The 25,521-nt window shown below is 43.2% G+C and overlaps 1 protein-coding gene across 6 annotated transcripts in view; it reads left to right on the plus strand.

Moving 5' to 3' along the window:
- The window catches only part of KAT2B (lysine acetyltransferase 2B), a 221,346-nt gene that overhangs the window by 16,728 nt on the left and 179,097 nt on the right, over window positions 1-25,521 (plus strand). The window lies entirely within an intron of this gene.

The following is a 25,521-nucleotide window of genomic DNA, read 5'->3' on the forward strand; positions in this document are numbered from 1 at the left end:
CAAATTGTAATATACAGTAATACCTTGTATTACGAACTTAATTGTTTCCGGGACGAGGTTCGTAAGGTGAAAAGTTCGTAAGATGAAACAATGTTTCCCATAGGAATCAATGGAAAAGCGAATAATGTGTGCAAGCCCATTAGAAAAATACAAAACATTAAGGCTTTTTTTAAAAAAAAAGGCTGGCGGACGAATCAGAGGCGAACGGAGTGGGGACAGAGGCGAGCCAAGGAAGGAGCGGGCGAGACCATCTTGTTGCCAAAATGTGTCTGTGGGAGCCCTGGTCATCCATCGCCCACCGCCCCCTCCTGACAGAAGCCCGCAAGGGGCCAAAGCTGGGTGTGAGGAAGGGTGGAACTTTCGCCTTCTGGATGGACAGGAGAGCCCGGAGCCACCACCTTCCCACCCGCCTGCCTTGCCAGTCGCCCAACCCCCTCGCCATCCCGCCCACTACAAGGACACCGCAGTTCATCTTCCTCGCTCGCTCCCTTGCTCTCCTGCTGGCTACAAAGACAGGTGTCACAGTCAGGACTTTCTCCCCCTGGTGGGTATCCTTGTAGCGGGCAGGAGAGCGCTACAAAAGATACTCTCGCTCCTTTTAATGGAAGGTGGGACGGAAAAACTACTGTTCCCGAGAAGCCCCGGGGAAGATCGAGGAAAGGCGGAGGAGAAAAATAGCACTGGGGCAGGTTGTTGCTATTGCAATTTGGAAACAACAGTTGGAGGGCAAGAGCTGTAATCAAGCTGGTGAAGATCAAGCTGGACAAAAATGCAACTCCAAATTGCTTTCCAGATTTCCGAACTCCTTTCCTTTCGGAGTTGCTTTGATTTTTTTTTTGGCACCTTGGCAATGCCAGATTCCTCTTCTACAAGCTTCCAACTCTGACCCATATCTCCAGAATCACCCTTTTAGAAAAAACGAAATGCTAATTTCCTTACTTCCTCTAAAGCGAGCAGGATTTTTTTTTTGGACAGTTCCCCTTCTAACCCAAGCCTGTCTTCGCCGCCTCATCTGAAGTACAAAGGAAAAGTTTACCGGATTGAATTAACCTTTTTCTTCAGATCATCTCCATTTTAAAAAAACTGGACACGAATTTGATGCCGAGGAACATTTAGGAGCCAGGGCAAGGAAAGGAGAAAGTTGTTAAGAATCTACAGTGTCGGGATAGGCAACCAGTAGGCAAGGCAGCCCGCCGTGAGAATCCCAAGCCTTGCTGGCCTGGGTTGAACGAGCAGAGACTCCAGTGCCTTGTGCTTGGCTGTTTTCATTGCAAGAAGACGCTGGAAACTGGAGATGATCGGGAGAAAGAGGTTAATTCAATCCAGTGATTGATTGATTAATTTGATTTATTGTATTTATATGCTGCTCATTCTAAAATGGACTCAGAGTGGCTAGCAAGAGACAAAAATACAGCAATATTAAAATGCAATCAAAATACACAATAAAATACAATAAAACAGTATTATAAAATAACCATACCTATATTACAGTCAATCTAATTCCAGGCCTGCCAGAAAAGCCAGGTTTTAACAGCTTTAACAGCAGTTGATTCCATAGGACTGGAGCTGCCATAGAGAAGGGTCTTCCCCAAGGACACGCCAACTGACTGCTTGGCAGATGTGACCTAGAGAAGGCCAACTCTGTGGGCCTTTATTGACCGCAGTGAGGTATGAGGCCAGAGATGGTTCCATAAATTGTCTGGCCCTGAGGCATTTAGGGCTTTAAAGCTAATAACTTAATGTTGTACACCGCCCTGAGTCGTCTCGAGAAAGACGGCATACAAATCAACTAACTAACCAACTAACTCACTAACTCACTCACTCACTCACTCACTCACTCACTCACTCACTCACTCACTCACCAACCTGTCCGGATATACAGAGCTACACAGCAGGACTTGACAAGATACTAGAATTTATAGAGTGGCAATTTAGGAATTAATGCAGAGAAATAACGAAGACACTTTTGTAGAAAACAGTAGTAAACAGTTTTACTCTTCAGTGCAATCAAAATATCTTTTAATCTTCTATTTACAGGAACCAACTTTACTTTAGATATATGCAATAAAGCTTACTTACATGTAGATACTAAACCAATCCAGGTTTCTCCATGTCAACACTACAGCTGTAACTCAAACATGCTCAAACTGCTCCAGCCAGTCAACTAAACATTTCCACCACCAACAGCCAACATAAACAGCCAATAGCTAACAACCATGTAAAGTTGCTTTGCATTTTATAACACTCTGTCCCAATCAGGTTGCATTTTACACCCTAAGACTCAGCATTCATTACTGTTTAATATGCTTACATTCCTAGCACCTAGGATTGAACTAATCTTTGACATTCCATATTTTTTGGTGTATAAGATGCACCGGTATATAAGGTGCACCCAGATTTTAGAGGAGGAAAACAAGGAAAAAAGTATTCTGAACCAAATGATGTAGTATTATATTGTTTAATAAAATAATACCAGTGTAGCAGAATACTTTTTATAAACTTCAACCTTGACAGCTTCAAGACTTGTGGACTTCAGCTCCCAGAATTCCTCCACCAGCCATGCTACCTTATGAATGGAAGTTGAAGTCCACAAGCCTTAAACTTGCCAAGTTTGAAGACCAAAATCAAGTTTCACCCAAACCCAGCTTATTTGACCCCTATCACAATCATTAAGTTTTGTACCTCATGATTCTTGACAAGTGTATCTTTTTTTTTATGTACACTGAGAGCATATGCACCAAAGACAAATTCCTTGTGTGTCCAACCACACTTGGCCAATAAAAGAATTCTATTCTATTCTATTCTATTCTATTCTAAACAATGTCCCACAAAGCAGAGAAAGAAAGTAGTAAGCCTAAGAAATTAAAGAAAGGAAAAGAAGCACTGTTTATATGCTTCTGCCCTTAGAACAATATGTCTATCATCCCAAAAGATGCTAAAACATCTAGATGAAATGTTTTACTATTTAGGCAGTGAATACAGATAACAGAACACTAAAAATCAAACTTAAGGAATAGGGGAAAAATACTGCATTAATTAATTAAAATATTTTTGGCACAGAAATTGAAGTGTCAGCAGAATACTCTGGCTATTTTATTTTTGACCCTTTTTGTAATTTGTATTAAGAATACATTTTTACAAATAAATATTGAAAAAATGGAACAGCTTTTAGAATGTTTCATGTAAAAGTTCATATTCTCTGTGAACCTTATCTATACATCTTCTGATTGTATTTTTTTCCCCATTGGTGCATCTGAGGGGTGATCTGCTAGTAGGTCATCTTCATTTGTGTTTATTGAGATTTGGAGAGGGCTGTTGAAAGAGACCTCCAAACACACAAAATTTTTCTTAGATCTTGGAACCAATTTGCTGGTTCCTGAGGAAAACATACAGTAATACCTCATGATACAAACTTAATTGGTGCAAGGAGGAGGTTTGTAAGTCGAAAGGTTCGTAAGACGAAACATTGTTTCCCATAGGAAACAATGTAAAGTCAATTAATCCGTGCAACCAAAAAACCCCGCAAAAAAACTGCGTTCCGTGACTGCTGGGAAGCGGCGCGGCTGTTTTAAAAGGTGACAGCCGGCCTAGGGGGCTTCCCAGCAACCTCCCGAACCCCGAACCCGGAAGTTCGGCAAAAGTTCGGGGTTCGGGGTGGTTCTGGGAAACCCCCCAGGCCGGCTGTGACCTTTTAAAACAGCCGTGCGGCTTCCTAGCTGTCTCCCGAAGCCGAACGCCAAAGCCGAACTTCCGCGTTCGGCTTCGGGAGACAGCTGGGAAGCGGCGCGGCTGTTTTAAAAGGTCACAGCCGGCCTGGGGGGCTTCCCAGCACCCCCCAAACCCGGAAGTTCAGCAAAAGTTCGGGGTTCGGGGGGGGTGCTGGGAAGCCCCTCAGGCCGGCTGTGACCTTTTAAAACAGCCGCGCGGCTTCCCAGCTGTCTCCCGAAGCCGAACGCGGAAGTTCGGCTTTGGCGTTCGGCTTCGGAAGACAGCTGGGAAGCCGCGCGGTTTTAAAAGGTCACAGCCGGCCTGGGGGGCTTCCCAGCACCCCCCCGAACCCCAAACTTTTGCCGAACTTCCGGGTTCGGGGTTCGAGGGGTGCTGGGAAGCCCCCCAGGCCGGCTGTGACCTTTTAAAACAGCCGCGCGGCTTCCCAGCTGTCTCCCGAAGCCGAACGCGGAAGTTCGGCTTTGGCGTTCGGCTTCGGAAGACAGCTGGGAAGCCGCGCGGTTTTAAAAGGTCACAGCCGGCCTGGGGGGCTTCCCAGCACCCCCCCGAACCCCAAACTTTTGCCAAACTTCTGGGTTCGGGGTTCGAGGGGTGCTGGGAAGCCCCCCAGGCCGGCTGTGACCTTTTAAAACAGCCGCGCGGCTTCCCAGCTGTCTCCCGAAGCCGAACGCAGAAGTTCGGCTTTGGCGTTCGGCTTCGGGAGACAGCTGGGAAGCCGCGTGGCTGTTTTAAAAGGTCACAGCCGGCCTGGGGGGCTTCCCAGCAACCTCCCGAACCGAACCCGGGTTCAGAAAAATTTTGCCTCTTCTTACGAACGTTTTTCAAGTTACGAACCGGCGTTCGGGAGGCTTCTGGGAAGCCCCGCCGCCCGGCTGTCACCTTTTAAAACAGCCGCGCGGCTTCCCAGCAGTCTCCGAACGCCGGTTCGTATCACGAGTTGTTCGTAAGACGAGGGGTTCGTATCTTGAGGTACCACTGTATATAAATGCTTAGGTGAAGAAACCTTGCAAACAAAACTGTAGACCCTCAACTTCTTATTGCATATGTATATTGCGAATTGATTTTTCAAATTTAAATGTGTATTGTTATCCATTATGTAATCAAATGGGTCAGAAAAATCTAGTAAAAACTTTGACCATTATAACAAAAATCTTAGGAATTGGAACACATCTAACTAAACTAATGTATTTTTCCATATTGCCATTTTGTTGCTTCAAAAAGAATTGTTAGATTGGCAAACTGGAGGAAGAATTTTACAATAGGTTTCTACCTTATTTTGCTCCAACTGTCACTGCCTTTCCCCTCCACTCCCTCATCTCTCTGTGTGTGTATGTGCGAGAGAGAGAGAGACAGAGAGAGAGACGGGTACAACTACCCAGACACAAGCGGCATCTGCACCACTTTCAAAGCCTCCTGCACGATTGATTCTCTCTTTGGAAGCTCCGGCTTCCCCGCCCACCCTGCCCGCGTGCCCCCCATTTCAACCTGCACTCCAAAAGCGCTTTCCCTCCCGTTTAGGATCTGGCACTCTTCTCTCGGGGTGGGGAAAACGGAGCCACAAGCACTGCTTTCAAGCTCCGTGCAGGGCACCACAGGCGCTTCCAGTATTCGGACAGGCAAAAGACGTAGTGGCGGAGGTTCTCAGGCGTTCTCCATCGCCGCTGCGTCTTTTGCCTGGCTGAATACCGGAAGCACCTGTAGCTGCCCTGCACGGAGCTTGAGGGCAGCGCTTGTGGCTCCATCTTCCCCACTCTGAGAAAAGAGCTCCAGGTCCTAAATGGAGGGAAAAATACTTTTGGAGTGCAGGCTGAAACGGGGTGTGTGGGGTGGGGGCTGGGCTCCCAGAGAGAGAATCGATTGTGCAGGAGGCTTTGAAAGTGGTGCAGACACCGCTTGTGTTCTCCCTGATGCTGAAGCGAAGGACAGAAGGAATTCCTCAGCCAAGGAGGGGTGGCTGCTTTTCGGCCTGCCGGGAGGACTCCTTGGCCAATGCCTGCTGGTTTTCCGTGGGGAGGGAAGCAAGGGAATCTCCCCCCGGTCTCCCATGGTGACGGAAGCAAGGGAATCCCCCCCAGTCTCCCACGCGGAGGGAAGTGAGGCCATTTCATCCATTATGTAATCAAATGGGTCAGAAAAATCTAGTAAAAACTTTGACCATTATAACAAAAATCTTAGGAATTGGAACACATCTAACTAAACTAATGTATTTTTCCATATTGCCATTTTGTTGCTTCAAAAAGAATTGTTAGATTGGCAAACTGGAGGAAGAATTTTACAATAGGTTTCTACCTTATTTTGCTCCAACTGTCACTGCCTTTCCCCTCCACTCCCTCATCTCTCTGTGTGTGTATGTGCGAGAGAGAGAGAGACAGAGAGAGAGACGGGTACAACTACCCAGACACAAGCGGCATCTGCACCACTTTCAAAGCCTCCTGCACGATTGATTCTCTCTTTGGAAGCTCCGGCTTCCCCGCCCACCCTGCCCGCGTGCCCCCCATTTCAACCTGCACTCCAAAAGCGCTTTCCCTCCCGTTTAGGATCTGGCACTCTTCTCTCGGGGTGGGGAAAACGGAGCCACAAGCACTGCTTTCAAGCTCCGTGCAGGGCACCACAGGCGCTTCCGGTATTCGGACAGGCAAAAGACGTAGTGGCGGAGGTTCTCAGGCGTTCTCCATCGCCGCTGCGTCTTTTACCTGGCTGAATACCGGAAGCACCTGAAGCTGCCCTGCACGGAGCTTGAGGGCAGCGCTTGTGGCTCCATCTTCCCCACTCTGAGAGAAGAGCTCCAGGTCCTAAATGGAGGGAAAAATACTTTTGGAGTGCAGGCTGAAACGGGGTGTGTGGGGTGGGGGCTGGGCTCCCAGAGAGAGAATCGATCGTGCAGGAGGCTTTGAAAGTGGTGCAGACACCGCTTGTGTTCTCCCTGATGCTGAAGCGAAGGACAGAAGGAATTCCTCAGCCAAGGAGGGGTGGCTGCTTTTCGGCCTGCCGGGAGGACTCCTTGGCCAATGCCTGCTGGTTTCCCGTGGGGAGGGAAGCAAGGGAATCTCCCCCCGGTCTCCCATGGTGACGGAAGCAAGGGAATCCCCCCCAGTCTCCCACGCGGAGGGAAGTGAGGCCGTCCGGCAGCCATGGGCTGCCGGATGGCCTCAGGAACAGCTGGCAAAGCATGGGAAGGCTGCTGCCACCACTGCTGACTACTAGCCAACTCCCCCCGCAGCATTCGATGTATAAGACGCACCCAGTTTTTGATGCACTTTTCTGAAGTAAAAAGTATTACCCAAAAATATCGTAATCAACACCTTGAATTGTGTTCGGAGATCAACTGGCAACCAAAGCAGCTCGGGTAAAGGTGGAGTAATACGGATATACCTTGGTATACTATACACTATTGAAATAATGATGTCTTCACTGGCTTGGGCATGTAATGAGAATAGATGATGGGCATATTCTGAAAGATTTCCTGTATGGTGCATTAGTGCAGGGAAAGTGCCCCAGAGGAAGACCACAGCTGCAATATAAGAGGGTTTTAAAGGCCTTGGGAATGGACATTAACAGCTGGGACCTCTGATTGTTCAAACTGGAGGCTAAAGATGCAGTATGGCCTTCTCCATTTCAAAGAGACACTTGTTCAGCAGGCTGAGGCAAAAAAGGCAGTCCCAGAACCAGAGAAATTTGGGGGCCAGGTAGGGTTCTGAATGCAGACAGAATGTTACTGCGCTCAGTGTTGAAGAAATTGCCACTCTCAGATTGGTCTTTTTAGCTACTAGATGCTGTTCTAGGGACTCTTTCCAAAAAAACCACTAAATAAACAAATGGACTTTTTTTTTTGGAAACTAATAATATAATTGTCTATAAAAGACAATATCTATATTTTTGTATAGGTCGTGTTTTGTTTTTGTTTGTTTGTAGTACAATGATACCTTGTCTTACAAACACCTCTTCTAACAAACTTTTCGAGATACTTAGAGGGGCCAATGAAGTAGTAGAAGAAACCATATTGGTACTAGAAATGGAGAAATCAGCTTTCTACTTACGTTTTCAAAATGTGCCAGAAACCAGTGAAGATTTATTTAATAAATTGTTCAACTAACAGAAATTCTTCAAATAGACGAAGGAGTTAAAAATCACATACACAAAGTTTACAGAGTACAAACCAACTATGCAAGAAGTCACAAACTTCTGAGGAAAGAACATATAAGATTTATGAAAAAAACAAAGATGAAATTTACAGAAACACAAGAAATGAACAGATACTTTATAAAGGGAAAGAAATTATAATCTTAAAACAGATGCCTAATAGAATAAAGAAAAGAAGATGAGACTTTCATTACCTAACAGCTAAATTTTTAATAGAATAGAATATCATACAGATGGCTTGTACCAGAAGGACTCCTGATATCATGGAAAGAAAAGAAGATAAAAACCAGTAAAAAAAAATTCAGTTAATATTAATGGTTTAAACTCGGCAATTAATAGAAGACAAACAATAAATAAACTACAAAAAGAAAACTCAGATATAGTATGCCTACAGGAATGTCACATAAAAAAGCAAGAAGCTAAATTATTAGAAAACCAAAAATTAGGCAAGATCTTTGTAGCATTAACAGAGTCCAAAAAAAGAGGAATCCCAGCGTACATTAAAGAATGGCTATACCCAAAACAAATCTGTATTGACATTAAAGGCTGAATATTAAGTGTAGTAATTACAATAGAAAATAAAGACATTGTACTGATTGTAATTTATGCCCCTAATATAAATCAAAAATATTTCTATAAAAAAATAGAAGAACACATAAACCAATTATGAGGAAAAAGTGTATGCATTATCGAAGATTTTAATGAGGTTGTGGATATTTAAAAAGATTACAAGTCAGTAAAAGGAAAAATAAAGCGAGGAAACCATTACTTACGAGGTTTTTTGAGGTGGTGAGAGAACACAGGGACTTATGGAGAAAAAGATATATGCAAGAGAGGCAATGAACCTTCTTCTCCCCACCTCAAAAATTCTGGTCAAGGATTGATATGGTTTGGGCAGATAAAGAATTGGGAAACAGGATTAATAAAATTGAAATTGGAGTAAATATATGGGCCAATCACCACCCAATAATATTAATCTTAAGAGGATTGAAAAAGAATATAAAAGATGGACAATGAATCAAACCCTGACAAAAGAAAATATATATATATATAATATATGTCACATGGGTTTTTTTGCTGAATTTGAAAATTAAGGGAGACTGATAGATCTATTTCGGCCTTATTTCGGCCTCATCAGCTAGCCATACCCTCACTGGGACTTGAACCTGCAACCTTTGCTTTGTAAGGCAGAGAATTAACCTCTAGGTTACAGTATCCAATCCCTTCAGCTCTGCACCAGAGAAGGGTTACATATTTTTGTGTTGAATCACCCTGGTGTATTGAAGGAACATGACAGCTCCTTTTTTGCCTCTCGGCCCAACCCAGGGCCATTTCCAAGGCAGTTAATTTTATTGATAGCTGACAATTCTATCTGTATGTGTCACATGTTTTTTTTGCTGAATTTGAAAATTAAGGGAGACTAGGATAGATCTATTTTGGTCTTATTTTGGTCTCATCAGCTAGCCATACCCTCCATGTATATGAAGAAAAAATTAAAACATTTCTTAAAGGAGAATTGGATTGAGGAGGCAACAACTCAAAACCTGTGGCATGCCATGAAAGCATACATTAGAATAGAATAGAATGCCTTATTGGATAAGTGTGATTGGACATATAAGGAATTTGTCTTGGTGCATATGCTCTCAGTGTACATAAAAGAAAATATAGATTTGTCAAGAAACATGTACAGCACTTAATAATTGTCATAGGAGTGAAATAAGCAATGAAGAAACCATCAATATTAATAAAAATCTTAGGATACAAGCAACAAGTTACAACAGGGTCTCCAACTCAATTTACCCGGGGGCCGCTGGAGGTAGAGTCTGGGTGAGGCTGGGCTGCATCAGGTTTTCCACAAGAAAAGCTCTTACAAAAACATTCCAATGTTATCAAGTGTCTTTATTTTTTCATCTTATTTTGTGTTAGAAAATAATTCATAGGAAAAATTCATAAGAAAAATAATAAGTAATAAATAAATAAAATGAAAATGATAATAATAATAATAATACAGCAGATATAGAAGACTGAAGAAACCACATATAGTTGCTGATTAGAGAAATGTAATTATTATTCAGATTCTGTAATAATAATGTCTGTATTAACGGTTCTTTAACATTTAACAGACATAGATTGCAAGCTGGGTTATGTTGGTGATGTTTGTGGTCTCATCAAGAGTGACTGAGTATACACTGAAACATTTTGCTTTCTCACACAGTTGATCATAAATGTCACTTGACAGGTCAGAAATGCGCTCTGCTACGGTATTGGTGGAAAGGCTGATGTTGCTAAACTGACCTTTCTTTTCTGGACAGACAATACTTGCAACCTGTAATATGCACTTTTTTACAAATTCACCTTTTTTGAATGGCTTTCCTACTTTAGCAATCATCGCATTAACCACGTAGCTAGCTTTGACTGCTGCATCATTCTCTTTGGTTGCTTTCTTAAAGAAATCTTTTTTTTTTTTTTTATAATTTTATTTATTGATTTTTAACAATTTAAAATCACACAACATAAAACAGTGCATAGTGAAATGTGAATTGTGCCCATCACCCCGACATACACACATTCCCCACCACCAAATTGGGGGTATTTCTTTTTTAATCCACTTAACCCAAGAGCAATATATCTGTCTACATATTATAGAGTGATTCTAGTTTATTTCTTGTAGCTTGGTCTCGGATTCTGCTCGTCATATATCGTCTTACCTTGTCCCACCGTCCCATCAGCTGTCCCAAATCAGTTTCATTATCCAAATTTATCCTTTTTTCCATAATTTCAAATTGAATATGATCCACCATGTACCTATACCAATTTTGCATTGTCCATTTTGTCGCATCCTTCCAACCCAAAACTATTACTGCCTGAGCACTTTCTATTGCTGCTTTTTTTATTTCTCTAAATTCTCCCATCGCATTGCTTTTTACTAATACTGCCATTTCCTTAGTGATTGTCCATTGTATATTTAACATTCCATTGATATCCTCTTTCACTTTTTGCCAAAATTCCTGCACTATCGGGCATTCCCAAAACATATGCATAAACACTCCTTTATCTTGACAACCATGCCAACAATTCCCCCTAACATTCTGCTGAAAATGTGCAAATTGAACGGGAGTAAAATACCACTTATGTAATATTTTCCTTCTCATTTCCCTAATTCTTGTATTTTTAATTTTCCTTATATCTTCTACTATATTTTCCATTTCTTGTACCTCTACTAATATCTCATTTTGCCACCATTTAGTCAATCCATCAATCGTGTCCCCATCTGACTGCACTAGCAGTTTGTATATATTAGTTGCTTGCGCCTTTATCCCCTCACTTTTTTCTCTTATTATTTTCTCTAACCCTGTCTCCTCCCGCCATAATACTTCTTTATTCTCCCTTTCATTTAGATATTTACATATTGCATTTATTTGTAGCCACCTTCCCTTACCTAACCACCATTCTATGCGATTTCTACTTGGCCTGCCATCCTTCTCGTATAACTGTTCTATCTTAGTTATCCCTCTTCCCTTCAACTCTCCTATAACCCTATTTAAGTTAATTTCGTTTTCTCTATTTATTACATAAAGCGATGACAGTTTAGATTTATATAATCCTATTTTCCCTTGCCATTTTTTCCAAATTTCCATAGTCCCTTTCATTGGGCCTATTAATTTTCCTATATCTCTCCTATTCCACTTCCTAAAAATTAATTCTCTATTATTCATCCGGTTTATCTGTTTTTCCAATTTCGCCCATTTATTTTCACTTAATTGCAACTCCATTAACCTTTCCATTTGAAAAGCTTCCCTATACAGCTCCAAACATGGAACACCCCATCCCCCCTCTTTTTCATTCGCAATTAACCACTTTTTTCTTATTCTTGGTCTCTTATCTTCTTCAATCCAATAATTTAATTTTTTGTCCCACTCTTTAACCTTACATACCGATAACCCCCCCGACAGCACCTGAAATAGGTACATCATCTTGGGAGCTATCATCATTTTTAAAGCTCTTATTTTAGAGAGTCTCCTTAGCTTTTTATCTTTCCAGCTCCTCATCTGTTTCAACATTTTCCTCCATGTTATTCTATAATTAATCTCTTCCATTTTCACTGGGTTTTTTAATAACCAAATTCCCAAATATTTTATTTTTTTAAGTCCTAATTTCAACCCTGATTCTTTCCTAATTTCTATCTGTTCTCTCGGATCTGTATTTAAACACATAATCTCTGATTTTTCCATATTAACCGACAGTCCCGATTCCTGCTTAAACTCTTGTAAAATATTTATTATACCTTTAATCATCTCCATCGGGGTCTGGGTCAATATAATTGCATCATCTGCAAATAAATTTATTTTCATTTCTAATTTCCCTATTCTATATCCTGCCCAAGTGTTATCTTGTCTTATCTTATTAGCTAAGATCTCTATTGCTATTACGAATAATTTTGGAGACAGAGGGCATCCCTGCTTGGTGCCGTTTAATATTTTAATACTCTGCGTTCTTTGTCCATTCACTCTTATATATGCTTCATTTCCTTTATAAATCTCTTTTATAGTTTCACAAAATTTTTCCCCCATATTTAATTTGTTACATAATTTATATAAATAACTATGGTTAACTTTATCGAACGCTTTATAAACATCTAATTTCAAAATTCCCAATTTCCTTTTAGTAGCGGTAGCATGGTGCATCACATTCATTACATTTCTAATTGGTTCACTTATTTTCCTTCCCTTCACAAATCCATATTGATCCTCTTCAATTATTTTTGGTAAAATATTTTCTAATCTATTTGCCAGTATTTTCATAAATATTTTATAATCCTGATTTGCCAAACTGATCGGACGGTAAGACCCAGGCTCTCTTAACTCTCGACCCATCTTCGGAATGGTAACAATTTCTGAAAGCTTCCATGTCTGCGGGATATCACGATTTGACAATATATTATTAAACAATTTCCCCAAATGCGGCAGCAAAACATTCACATAAGTTTTATAAAATTCCCCTGTAAACCCATCTGGGCCCGGTGCTTTGGCTTGTTTTAACCCTTTGATTACTCTAGCAATTTCATCTTGTGTAATTTCTGCATTCAAAATTTGTTTGTCTTCTTCACTTACTATTTTCCCAACCTTGAGGACTTCTATCTTCACTTGCTCCTCTTTATACAAATCTTCATAATATTTCCTCATTATCTCCTCTAACTGGTCATTACCATATCTAACCACTCCACTGGTGTCCCTCAATGCTAAAATACATGATTTTTCTTTCCTCTTCTTCAGATATCTCGCCATTTGCTGCATTGATCTTGTCCCCCAACTCTGTATTTTTTGTCGCATCGCCATTCTCATCTTATTCCATTTAATCTCATCATACACCATCAACTGTTTCTTTTTCAATTTCAGTAAACTATTCCAATCTCTACTTTTCGTCATTCTTAACTGCTCTTGTATCAAATCTATTTCCCTTATCTTCCTTTCCCTCTCTCTACCCCACCTCTTCCTAATATCTGCTTCCATACATATGCATTGTCCCCTCATGAAGGCCTTACATGCATCCCATACAATTGATTGTTTAATACCACCCACATCATTAATTCTAAAATATTCTGATAACTCCGTTTGCAATTTCTCTTTATCTTGTTCCCTAGCAGTTACAACTGCATTATATCTCCAAATTTTTTGATTTCGTTCCTGACCTATTTCCAATTCTGCCAATAGTGGGGCATGATCTGATATCCATATACTTTTAATGTCTACTTTTTTAACTTGTATATTACCTCCCCTGTTCATTAATATGTAGTCTATGCAGCTAAATGTGTGATATCTTGCTGAATAATATGTAGCTCTGTTTGAAATATCTGCATGTAGATCCACCATATTAAGTCTATTTAAATGTAACATCCTGCTATTTGCATTCCCATTTGTTAATTGCATATTAAAATCTCCTGCCAAAAAAGTTGAGCCCTCCTTAAAATTGTCTAACTTCTTCTTAGTATTTATTATAAATTGTTTTGTTTTCCCATTTGGGGCATAAATTGCTGCTAATGTCAACTTCTTTTGATTTATTTTCCCTTTAACAAATATCCACCTTCCTTCTCTGTCTTTCTGAATTCCCACCTCTTCAAAATTAACCCTCTGATGAATCAGAATCGCTGTGCCTCGACTATTTTGCGTTCCTCTTGACTCAAACACACATTTCCAATTTCTATCATTAATCAAGTTATCCCTTCCTCCCCTTCTTTTATGTGTTTCTGTCAAAATCATAATATCCACCTTATATTGCTTAGCCATCCTTAATATCCTAAAACGTTTCAAATCCGATCCCAAACCATTCACATTTAAAACCATTATCTTACACTCCGTCATAATATACCAAAAACACCCTTTTCCCCTCTTGTTTTGCCCTTGGTTTATATTTTTCCCTTTTCTTTACCCCTATTACCCCCCCCCAACGTGCCTCCCCCTGTGCTCCCCCCACTGAGAGGGGAGAAGACAAGAAAAAACCTTGCCCATACCTGAGGCACATTTTCTGGATTGCGTTCCCACTCAAACTAGCTCCTCTTTCAACCCTTTTTAATTTTATAAAAGAGAAAATTTCTCCCCCCCTCCTTTCTCCTTTAAATAATTCCTTCTTTAATTTCTTCTTTAATTTTAAATTCTTAAACCCCCTTTTTCTCCCCCTTAGACTTCCCCCACTGAATGACAGATATACAGGAATCCCAAGGCATCTCCAAGAAAAATAATAATAATAACCACAATAATAGTAATAGTAATAGTAATAATTCTTTTCCTTTTGCTTCCCCCCCCCCCCACAACAAGACAAGGGACCAAACACCATCACTTTCTGGCTCTCTTCTCACGCTGAGCCCGTGTTCTTCTCTGCTCCTTTCTGATGGCCTCCACCTGCCCGCTTAACTCCTTCAGCTGCTCTTCCCTTCGTCTTTCCTCCTCATCAGGGGTACTCCGACCGTCAAAAGCCTCTTCTTCTTCATATGCTAGTGCTCCAGTTTCATCAAACTTAATCCCCAGTTGATCCAGCAAAGCCTTTCCCTCCTCCAATGAGCGTGCTCTGTACATTTTATTGTCCTGGAACACCAAGATGGCCACTGGATAGCCCCAGCTAAATCTGGTTCCACTTTGATATAGCCGGCTTGCAATTGGTTTCAACACAGCTCTCGCTCTCAGGGTTTCCCAGGAAAGATCCCTCAGAACCCTTATCTCATTTCCGTCTTGTTTAAGGCTCGTAGAAGTCTTCAAAGTTTTATAAATCATCTCTGCTTTTTTTTCACTAAGGAAAGCGATGATCACATCTCTCTGTCTGCCGTCTCTCCTGGGGGCTGCCCAATGAACCCGCAACAGCTCCTCCACGCTGACCTCCACGCCTGTCTGTTTATTTAACCAAGCACAGCTTCTGTTAACTTAAATTCAGAGGGCAAATCCATTCTGAACCCTCGTAAACGCAAATTTCTCCTTCTCTGTCTGTCCTCCAAATTTGCGATTCTGTCATTTATTTGTCTTATTTTTCCATCGTAATCCATCACTTGTTTCTCAACTTTCAGTATCTTTCCAGCAGAAGAATCCCCTTCCTTTTTAATTTGTTTAACTTCTAAATCCATCTGTTCCATTTTATTCTCAACTTTGTTGAATCTCTGTTCAAACCCGCTACAAATCTCCAGAAGTTTATCTAACTTCTGCTCAATGTTAGCCAGACTAGAGAGGTCTTTCCCTCCCTCCGCCATTTTAAGATTTATTGTACTCACTTATCACTTCCTTGTTACAGCGAAAGCGCCTCCGTCTTTGCTTGAAATCATAAATCTTCAAACTCACTTTGATGCCGACAGATTCTTGTTTCTTCCTATATTTTTCTAAGGAAGATTTATAGTCTTTTTAAGAGGGAGAAAACTCTTTACATTTTATCTTTGTTCGGAGCCAGAGGTGAAATGCCTAGAAAGCAATTCGGCACATGCGCAATCCTTCTTAAAGAAATCTTGTTGCCTCAGTAGATATGTTTTAAGATTAGCAACCCGGTTTGCTCTCTCATCTCCGTGGTATTTTGCATACTCCTCAGCATGTCTAGTTGTGTAATGACTTTTCAAACTATTCTTTGTACACCGCAACTTTCTCTTTGCAAATAAGACACGTCGGGATGCCCCTGTGCTCAACAAAGAAATATTGCACTTCCTACTTTGTCTGAAATTGTCTGTGCTCATCATCAACCTTTTTCTTCACTTCAGGCTTTGAAAAAGACATGTTTGGGTCTGTGTAATATATAATTCCACTTGGTGTCACTGTTTCAATGTTTAGCAGCTAAACTTTAGCCGATGCATCTTTTCCGTTTTTTTTCTGTCCTGCTGAGTAGCAATTTCTGCCTCCGCTTCTGAGCCCGGGGTAATGACACAAGTTTGCAATATGCCTGGCTGATGTCCCGCCTCCGAGAGCAATATACCTCACCATGATTGGTAGGTTCATTCAGCTCTGCACACAACACTGAAAAGTGCAATTCGTGTCAAACTCGGGTCACACTAACATTAAATGTTGATATTGAGGTGGGGGCCGCAAGCTATGTCCCGAGGGCCGGAGTTGGCCCGCGAGCTGCAAGTTTGAGACCTCTGAGTTACAGTCATACAGTCCTAAGTGGGAGGAAAAGGATGATAGGAATGATGAGAAAAAACTAGTAGAAATAGAATTGCAGACTTAGTAAAACGTTTGACAGTGTTGAGGGAATTATTTGTTTAGTAGAATGATGGCGTTTGGGAAAAAATATGTCTAGTTGTCTTGGTGTGCAGTCCTCTGTAACAACGTTTTGAGGGTAGGAGTTGAAACAGTTTGTGTCCAGAATGTGAGGGGTCAGTAAATATTTTCACAGCCCTCTTTTGACTTGTGCAGTATACAGGTCCACAATGGAAGGCAGGTTGGCAGCAATTGTTTTTTCTGCAGTTCGGATTATCCTCTGAAGTCTGTGTCGGTCTTGTTGGGTTGCAGAACCAAACCAGACAGTTATAGAGGTGCAGATGACAGACTCAATGATTCCTCTGTAGAACTATATCAGCAGCTCCTTGGGCAGTTTGAGCTTCCTAAGTTGGTGCAGAAAGAACATTCTTTGTTGTGCTTTTTTGATGATGTTTTCGATATTATGTGACCATTTTATGTCTTGAGATATGATAGAACCTAGAAATTGGAAGGTCTCTACTGTTGATACTGTGTTGTCTAGTAGGAAGGATGGAGGAAAGGATGTAAAGGAGGAAGGATGTAAAGGATTCTCCTAAAGTCTACCACTATTTCTACAGTCTCAAATGAGTCTGATTGCTGTTGTATTATCTGCAAACTTCAGTAGTTTAACAAATGGATTGTTTGAGATGCAGTCATTTGTGTATAGAGAGAAGAGAAGTGGTGAGAGTACACAGCCTTGGAGGGGTGCCTGTGCTAATTGTACATGTATCTGATGTGATTTGTTCTAGCTTCACCTGCTGCTTCCTGTCTGTTAGCAAGCTTGTGATCCACTTACAAGTGTGTTCAGATACCACTAGCTTGTTTAGTTTGGTGAAGAGAATGTCTGGTATGATGGTGTTGAATGCTGAACTGAAGTCTACAAAGAGGACCCTGGTATAGGTCATTGGAGATTCAAGATGTTGCTGGATATAGTGTAGAGCCATATTAACAGCATCATCTGTCAATCTATTTGCTCTGTATGCAAATTGGAGGGGGTCTAACAGTGGATCCATGATGGTTTTCAAGTGGGACATCATTAGCCTTTCAAAGGTTTTCATAACAGATGTTAGAGTAACTGGTCTGTAGTCATTCAGTTCCTTGATGGAGGGCTTCTTTGGCACTGAGATGATAGTAGAGCGTTTGAAGCTGGAAGGAACAGCACAACTCTAATGATTAGAGGTTTAACTATAGCATACATGGCTAAAAAAAGAAAAATTAAAAATAAACAATTGGAAGAGATTAAAAAAAATCTCTAATATAGATTTTCAATGCACGTCTGACGTCTACCTTGTGCCATCTGAATTCTGCGGGATGGTTGCCGTGCGTGCAAAAGTCAGGAAGTATTAACTCTTGCTTCCTATGAAAGGTAGTGTTAACCTTGGGCACAAAGGACGGGTCCAATCTCAAAATCGCTCTATCTGGGTGAAAGATACAAAGATCGGGATGGATAGATAGTGCCGAAAGTTCTGATACTCGTCGAGCCGATGTTATGGCTACGAGGAAGGCTGTCTTGATGGATAAAAACCTAAGTAAAATCGATCTCAAGGGTTCAAACAGGGCCCCCGTGAGTGCCTGTAAGACTAGAGAAAGATCCCATGTTTGGAATCTATGGACTGGTGAGGAGTGTGGGGATCGGTGGGGACCCTGAGGAAGTCCTTCACCCATGGATGGTGCGTTAGTGAATGAACCTCTGCTACTCATATAATGGTCGAGAGGGCCGCCACCTGTCTCCTCAGAGTTTTGGGAGCCAGGCCTCGTTCAATTCCCACTTGTAGAAACTCTAGAACTGAAATAACTGATGCCTCTCTGGGATTGATCTGATGCTTGGCACAGAATTCACAGAAGACTGTCCATGTCGCTTGGTATATTCTGGATGTAGACGGACGACAGGCAGCTTGCAGGGTGGTGATGACTCCTTCTGGCAGTTGTTGATTCTTTAGTCTGTCCCTCTCAAATTCCAGATGATTAGTTGGAGCCATTGGGGATCTGGGTGAGTTATGACCCCCTGGCTTAGGGCAATGTCTCGATCCAGGATCCTCCATGGGGGGGGGGGGAACCGACAGTGCAACTAGGTCCGAGAACCATGGGTGGCGCGGCCGATGGGGTGCCACCATTAACACCTCCGCCCGTTCTGTTAGTATTTTGTCCACTACTCTCTGGATGAGGCTCGTAGGGGAAAGGCATATAGCAGACCTAGAGGCCAAGGGGATAACAGGGCATTGACTTTCTCTGCACCCGGAGTTGGAAGACCGGTGTAGAATCTCGGAAGTTGGGTATTGGGGTGGGTTGCGAAAAGGTCCACCAATGGGTTCCCGAACCGATGAACTATTTCTTGAAAAAGTTCCAGGTCTAATTGCCATTCCGAGGGATCTAAGGTAGCTCTGCTCAGCCAGTCTACTTGAATGTTGCTGGTTCCAGCAATGTGTTCTGCTGTCAATGACACTAAGTGAGTTTCGGCCCAGTTGAAAAGGGCCGTAGTTTCCGCCATAAGCCGATGCGACTTCGTGCCCCCTTGGTGATTTAGGTGGGCCCTGGTTGCCACATTGTCTGTTAAGACCAGTACATGTTTGTCCTGAACCAGTGGAGTGAAAGACTAGGGCAAGGAAAACTTATTTGAATTCGAGGAAATTGATATTGACAGGGGACAGATCATCTGTGAACCAAAGCCCCTGTGCCATGTGAGACCCAATGTGTGCTCCCCCGTCCGATAGGCTGGCATCCGTTGTGAGAATAACACGATCTTGGATGTGAATGGGAGATCCTTGCAGTAGTGCTGGGGATATCCACTAACTTAGAGATTCTCTAACCTCTCGAGTTAGGCAGATCCGTCTGTTTAAATGACTCACCCTGGCCTTCTAGGCTGGGAGTAGGAACCACTGCAAAGTCCGGATGTGGTGGGGCCCAAGACATGATAACTGTAGACGACACCAATGTCCCCAGGATTTTGGACAGTGAGGCGAGGGAAACTCTTTCCTGACTTTGAAGTTTGTAAATCAACTGATGGATGTTGGCCTGTCTTTCTGGAGATAGGGACACGGTACCGGTGACCGTATCTATGATAGAGCCCAGGTGTAATAGTCTGGTTGTGAGGGAAAATTGGCTCTTTTTTTGGTTGATGGTAAAACCGTGAGTCTCCAGCATCTACCGTATTTTTCGCTCCATAAGACGCAGTTTTTTTCCTCCCAAAGTAGGATGAAAAATCAGCGGCGTCTTATGGAGCGAAGCTGCAGGCAGGGAGGGGGGGGAGGCGCTGGAGCAGAGGGGGGGCGGCGATATACTCACCAAAAGTGTCCCGCCTCTGTCGCCGCCTCTCCTCTTCCCAACCCTGAAGAGAGTCGCGCCTTTCGGCCTCCGGGAGTGCTGGGCCGAGGGACGCCTCCACCGCGCAGGTTTAGGAGGCGGATTGGCACCGGAGGAGCGTTGGCGGTTCCGAGCCTTTGGGAAGGCTACGGGAATCGCTTCAGGAGGCGGGGAGGTCTCGAAGCACCGTTCACCGTGTCTTCGCCTCCGCGCGCCGCCTCCGCCCGGCCGAAAACAAAACGGCTCCAAAAGTCGGCCGGGCTCCCGGGAGGTGGTGCGCGACTGTTTCCTCTTCGCTGCAGAGCCACACGGAGGCGAAGACACGGTGCCCGGCCACGCTCCGCCTCCCGGGAGCCCAGCCGATTTTTGGAGCCGTTTTGTTTTCAGCTGGGCTCCCGGGAGGCGGAGCGTGGCCGGGCACCGTGTCTTTGCCTCCGTGTGGCTCTGCAGCGAAGAGGAAACAGTCGCGCACCACCTCCCGGGAGCCCGGCCGACTTTTGGAGCCGTTTTGTTTTCGGCCAGGCGGAGGCAGCGCGCGGAGGCGAAGACACGGTACCCGGCCACGCTCCACCTCCCGGGAGCCCAGCTGAAAACAAAACGGCTCCAAAAATCGGCTGGGCTCCCGGGAGGCGGAGCGTGGCCGGGCACCGTGTCTTCGCCTCCGCGCGCCGCCTCCGCCCGGCCGAAAACAAAACAGCTCCAAAAGTCGGCCGGGCTCCCGGGAGGTGGTGCGCGACTGTTTCCTCTTCGCTGCAGAGCTGTCGGGAAGAGGCGAAGACAACGGCGCCCTCCACTCTCTCTCCCTCTCTCTCTCTCTCTTTTTCTCTCTGTTGCCGGCGTGGTGAACGAGAGAGAAAGAGAGAGAGAAAGAAAGGAGGGGAGAAAGAATGAGAAAGAAAGCGAGAAAGTAAGCAAGAGAGAAAGACAGGAAAAGAAAGCAAGAGAAAGAGAAAGAGAGGGGAGAAGAAGGGGGAGGGAAAGACATAGAGGGAGGGAAGGAGGGAGAGCGAAAGAACAAAAAAGAGGGAGGAAGGAAGAGAGAAAGGAAGAGGGATGGAGAGAGAGGGAATGAAAGATGAAGGAAGGGAGAGAGAAAGGGGGAGGGAGAGATAGAAAGGAGGGAGAAGGGGGTAGTTAGGGAGAAGGAAAAGGAAGGGCTTGGAGAAAGGCAGGGGGAAAGAAAGATAGAAAGGAAAGAGGGAGAGATAGAAAGGAAAAAGGGAGGGAGGAAAGAGGGAGGGAGAGATAGAAAGGAAAGAGGGAGGGAGAGATAGAAAGGAAAGAGGGAGGGAAAGATAGAAAGAAAAGAGGGAGGGAGAGATATAAAGGAAAGTGGGAGGGAGGAAAGAGGGAGGAAGACATAGAAAGGATAGAATTATGGATGCAAGAACTTGCTCATGTGTGATAGCTACTTTTTGGCTCAAAATATTTTTGTTCTATTTTCCTCCTCTAAAATCTAGGTGCGTCTTATCAGCAGGTGCGTCTTATAGAGCGAAAAATACGGTATATTGTAAAGGTCAAATCCTTTTTCACTCTTGAAGGGGACCTGGACAGAATAATTATGTCGTCCAAGTAGGCCATCAAACGGATGGACTGAGCGGAGGTTGGCAGTCAAGACGTCTAGTAACTTTGTGAATGTCCGGGGGGCTGATGACAGGCCAAACGGCATGGCTCGATATTGCTAGTGGATCCCTTCCAGGCAAAATCGAAGTAATCTCTGATGTGCTGGATAAATGTGAACCTGAAGGTAAGCTTCCTTCAGGTCTATGGAGGTAAGAAAATCCTGAGAACGGATTGATGCTAGGATTGTCTGGAGGGAGTGCATCCTGAACCTCATGTAACGTATGAAGACATTCAGCTGTTTCAGATTGAGGATCATTCTGCAGTCTCTCGAAGCCTTCGGGACGATGAAGACTACTGAGTAGAAGCCCGTGCCTTCCGCATGACGGGGCACCTTCTCTATTGCTTGAATGTCCAAAAGGTGGGCAATTTCCTCCAGTAGCTGCAATCTCTTTTTTGGGTCCCAAAGCACCGGGCAATGTATGAAGCGGTTGGGTGGGGGCTAGATGAATTCCAACCACAGTCCTTGGGACACTGTGGCTAAGGCCCATTTGTCAGAGGACGTCGTCCACCAGGAGGTACTGAAGCGTTGAAACTTTCCTCCTATGGGCTGTAACTTGGCCGAGTTACTTGGTGCACTTGAAGCCCCTTTGGTTGTTGCCTCTGAAGGGGTGTCTCACCTGCTGATAGCCTCTCGATCTGTCCTGGAACGACGTACGGTCAGATCTGAACGAGGCCTGATTATATTGGCCTTCCTGGTACGATCTCTGATTTTGGTTGGTACTTGAGGAGGAGTCCCAACGAAAGGACCGATGTCATGTGTAGGGAGCGTGTCTGTGATCCTGACGTTTGCAGGCCTTTCAAAGCACCTTCTTCTTATCCTTGTCCTCTATGAGGATCGGGTTTAGTGCATCTCCAAAGAGCTTGGAACCCTGAAAGGGTGAGGAGGCCAAACTCCATTTGGATTTTAAGTCAGCCTGCCAATTCCTCAGCCATAGGAGGCGCCTTGACGAGAGTGTAGTCACCATACCTCTTGCTGAGAACTTTGCCACGTGTAGGGTGGCATCAGCAGAGAACTCCGCTGCTGCCAGCAGCTTGCTCAAATCCTGACAGGTGATTCTCCTCCGGACTGAGTCGAGCCTGCATCTCTTGTATCCACATTATCGACGCCCTATTGAAGAAGTGCCCAACTGGACATCTGATGCGTCTTCCACAGTAGTGTCTCAGCCTTTCTGTCTTCCGGTCTGAGACTATCTCCCACTTCAGAAGGGACCAAGGCATTGGATACCAAGGCCACCACTGGTTTGTCAATGGGTGGGAATTCTAGCAGCTTCTCTACCTCTTTGTCGAAGGTGTAGAACTTCCTCTCCATGTTTGAGGGGCATTGTGCTGCTGTAGGGTGTTGCCAAGGTCGCTTAACACTTTCAAGAAAAATCTCTGAGGATGGAATATGGTCTGATTCGGGTTGAGGCTCCTTAAACAGGGTAGCTGACAGTCTGGCTATATAAGTGGCCTCAGGAATCTTAGTGCTGCCTGGTAGATCCACCACCTGTTTTGCCTTGTGGAGCAGAATCCTGAATAGAGATGGTTTGAAGAGACCCGCAACTGAAGGTTGTTCAAGCATTGTCTCATCTTCAGATAGGTCATACTCTCTATCATTGTCATCTAACAAGGCTGTTTCTTCTGCCAAGGAGCCAAAACCCGAAGGGTGCAGACCAGATATCTCTTGTTTGAGATTGGCAGGGTTGTTGAAAATATTGTTGCGCTCCCGCCGCCATCCCTTGAGAATATGCATTTGTGATAATGTCCTGCATCGCAGGAGACATGTGTTGCCATGTTTCAGAAGGTGCCCGAAGCCCTGTGGTTGTAGGGGTAAAGGTTAATCCTGTCTGCTCAGCGATTAGACTGAGCCTGCCAAAGCTTCTGTTTATGTTGCTGATGTACTTTATGGCTCCAGTTAAATCCTCAGGATGTCCAAGGAATGTTAGACTTAACTAAACATAAATTGAACTTAATAGAGGATGAACAAGTACTTAGGAAGATGAAATTAGCAAAGTGATTTTTTTTTCCGAACAGGCAAATAAACTGGGAAAATGGTTGGCTTATAAGATTAGAAAAGACGAAGAACAAAAATGGATAAAACAACTACAAAATGAGAAAGGCAAATTGCAATATAAAGAAGAGGAGAAGAAACAAATTGTTTGGAGCTACTATAGAGATTTATATAAACAAAAGGTAATAGATGATGCAAAATTTTGTCAATATTTGGTGGAAGCAAGCTTACCAAAAATACCAGAAACTTGGGGAAGGGACGTGGTCACCGGCCCAACGGTGGCAGGGGAATATCTGAATCCCTGCCATTCGGGGGTGCTGCTTCTTCTGAAATGGCTCAAAGCCTCCATGGAGCAGAGGTGAAGAAGGGGACTTGGCAGATGGTACACTGATGGTACCCAGTTAAACATCTTCACCCCGTGTCCACTCAGTGAAGCAGTGGAGGTGATGTGTTAGTGTCTGGAGGTTGTTAGGCTCTAGATTTATTTTTATTTATTTTATTTTATTTTATTTTATTTTATTTTATTTTATTTTATTTTATTTTATTTTATTTTATTTTATTTATATACTCAAACTTAACCACAACAGGATGGAGTGGCTGTGGGTACTGCCTCCCAAGGACAGTTCCATCTGCCAATACATCACTCTGGAGGGGGGATTTTTGACCCCCTCAGGGAGTCTACAACTTGGGCATCCTTCTCAATCCACAGCTGACTTTAGAACGTGATCTCTCAGCTGTGGTGAGAGGGGGACGACTTTACCTAGGTTCACCTGGTGCATCAGTTGTGGGCCTATTTGGACAGGAAGTCTTTACTTGCAGTCACTCATGCTCTTATCACCTTGAGTTTCGACTACTGCAATGCTCTCTATATGGGGCTATCTTTGAAAAGTGTCCAGAAACTACAAATTGTGCAAAATGCAGCCGCACGAGCAGTCATGGGCTTGCCCAGACACGTGCATATCTCTCCAACACTCCGTGGTCTGCATTGACTGACAATTGGTTTCCAGACTCAATTCAAAGTATTGGTTATGACCTATAAAGCCCTACATGGCATGGGACCAGAATATCTCTGAGACTGCCTTCTACCGAATGAATCCCAGTGTCCGGTCAAGTCCCACAGAGTTGGCTTTCTCCAGGTTCTGTCAACTAGGCAATGCCATTTGGCAGGACCTAGGTGGAGAGCCTTCTCTGTGGGGGCCCTGGCCCTCTGGAATCAGCTCCTCCCAGAGATTCATACTGCCCCCACCCTCCTGGCCTTCCATAAGAGTCTGAAGACTCATTTATGCCACCAGGCCCTGGGGCCATTAGATTCTTGCCCCCTGGCCAATGAATGTATTGAAAGAATGTTGAGTGTATGGAATGATTATTTTTTTAATGTTTTTTTGGCGTTTCAGATTTTTAATTAATTAATTGGATTCAAGATATTGTATATTGTTTTATTATATGTTGTAAGCTGCCCCGAGTCCTCGGAGAGGGGCAGCATAGAAATCCAATCAAATCAATCAACCAACCAACCAATCAATCAATAAATAAATAAAAGATTGGATCTTTCTTAGAAATAAAATATTTGGTGTTAGAAGGACATGATTTACAAATAGGATGGCATGCATTTATGTGATATGAGAAGAAGAAAATACATAGTTACTTCCAGAGACATATTATAAGGAACTTGTTTTTGGCAATTTGGGAAAAGATGAAAGTGAAACTTTATTCAAAAGTACCATTTTGGATCCTGACAACAGTATTTGTACACCCCAATAGATTAGACTGGACTAATATTTTAAGATATAAAGATATAATTACACAATCATTGAAGTTAAAATTATTGCAAGAGTTGGAAAAACAAGGTATTGGTATTGGTTGGATTGGTTTATGTATGTACAGTTACAATCTAGGTTCGAAAAAGATGTTAAAACAGATGGTATTAATTTTCAAAAAACAGAATTAAATCATTTTATTTGGTCAGGATAATAATTTGATTTTAAAACTTTACATTGAATTAGAATTTGAGCAGGTGAAGGATACAATGATAAAATG

The sequence above is a fragment of the Erythrolamprus reginae genome, chromosome Z, assembly GCF_031021105.1.
Source record: "Erythrolamprus reginae isolate rEryReg1 chromosome Z, rEryReg1.hap1, whole genome shotgun sequence".
NCBI classification, from domain to species: domain Eukaryota; kingdom Metazoa; phylum Chordata; class Lepidosauria; order Squamata; family Dipsadidae; genus Erythrolamprus; species Erythrolamprus reginae.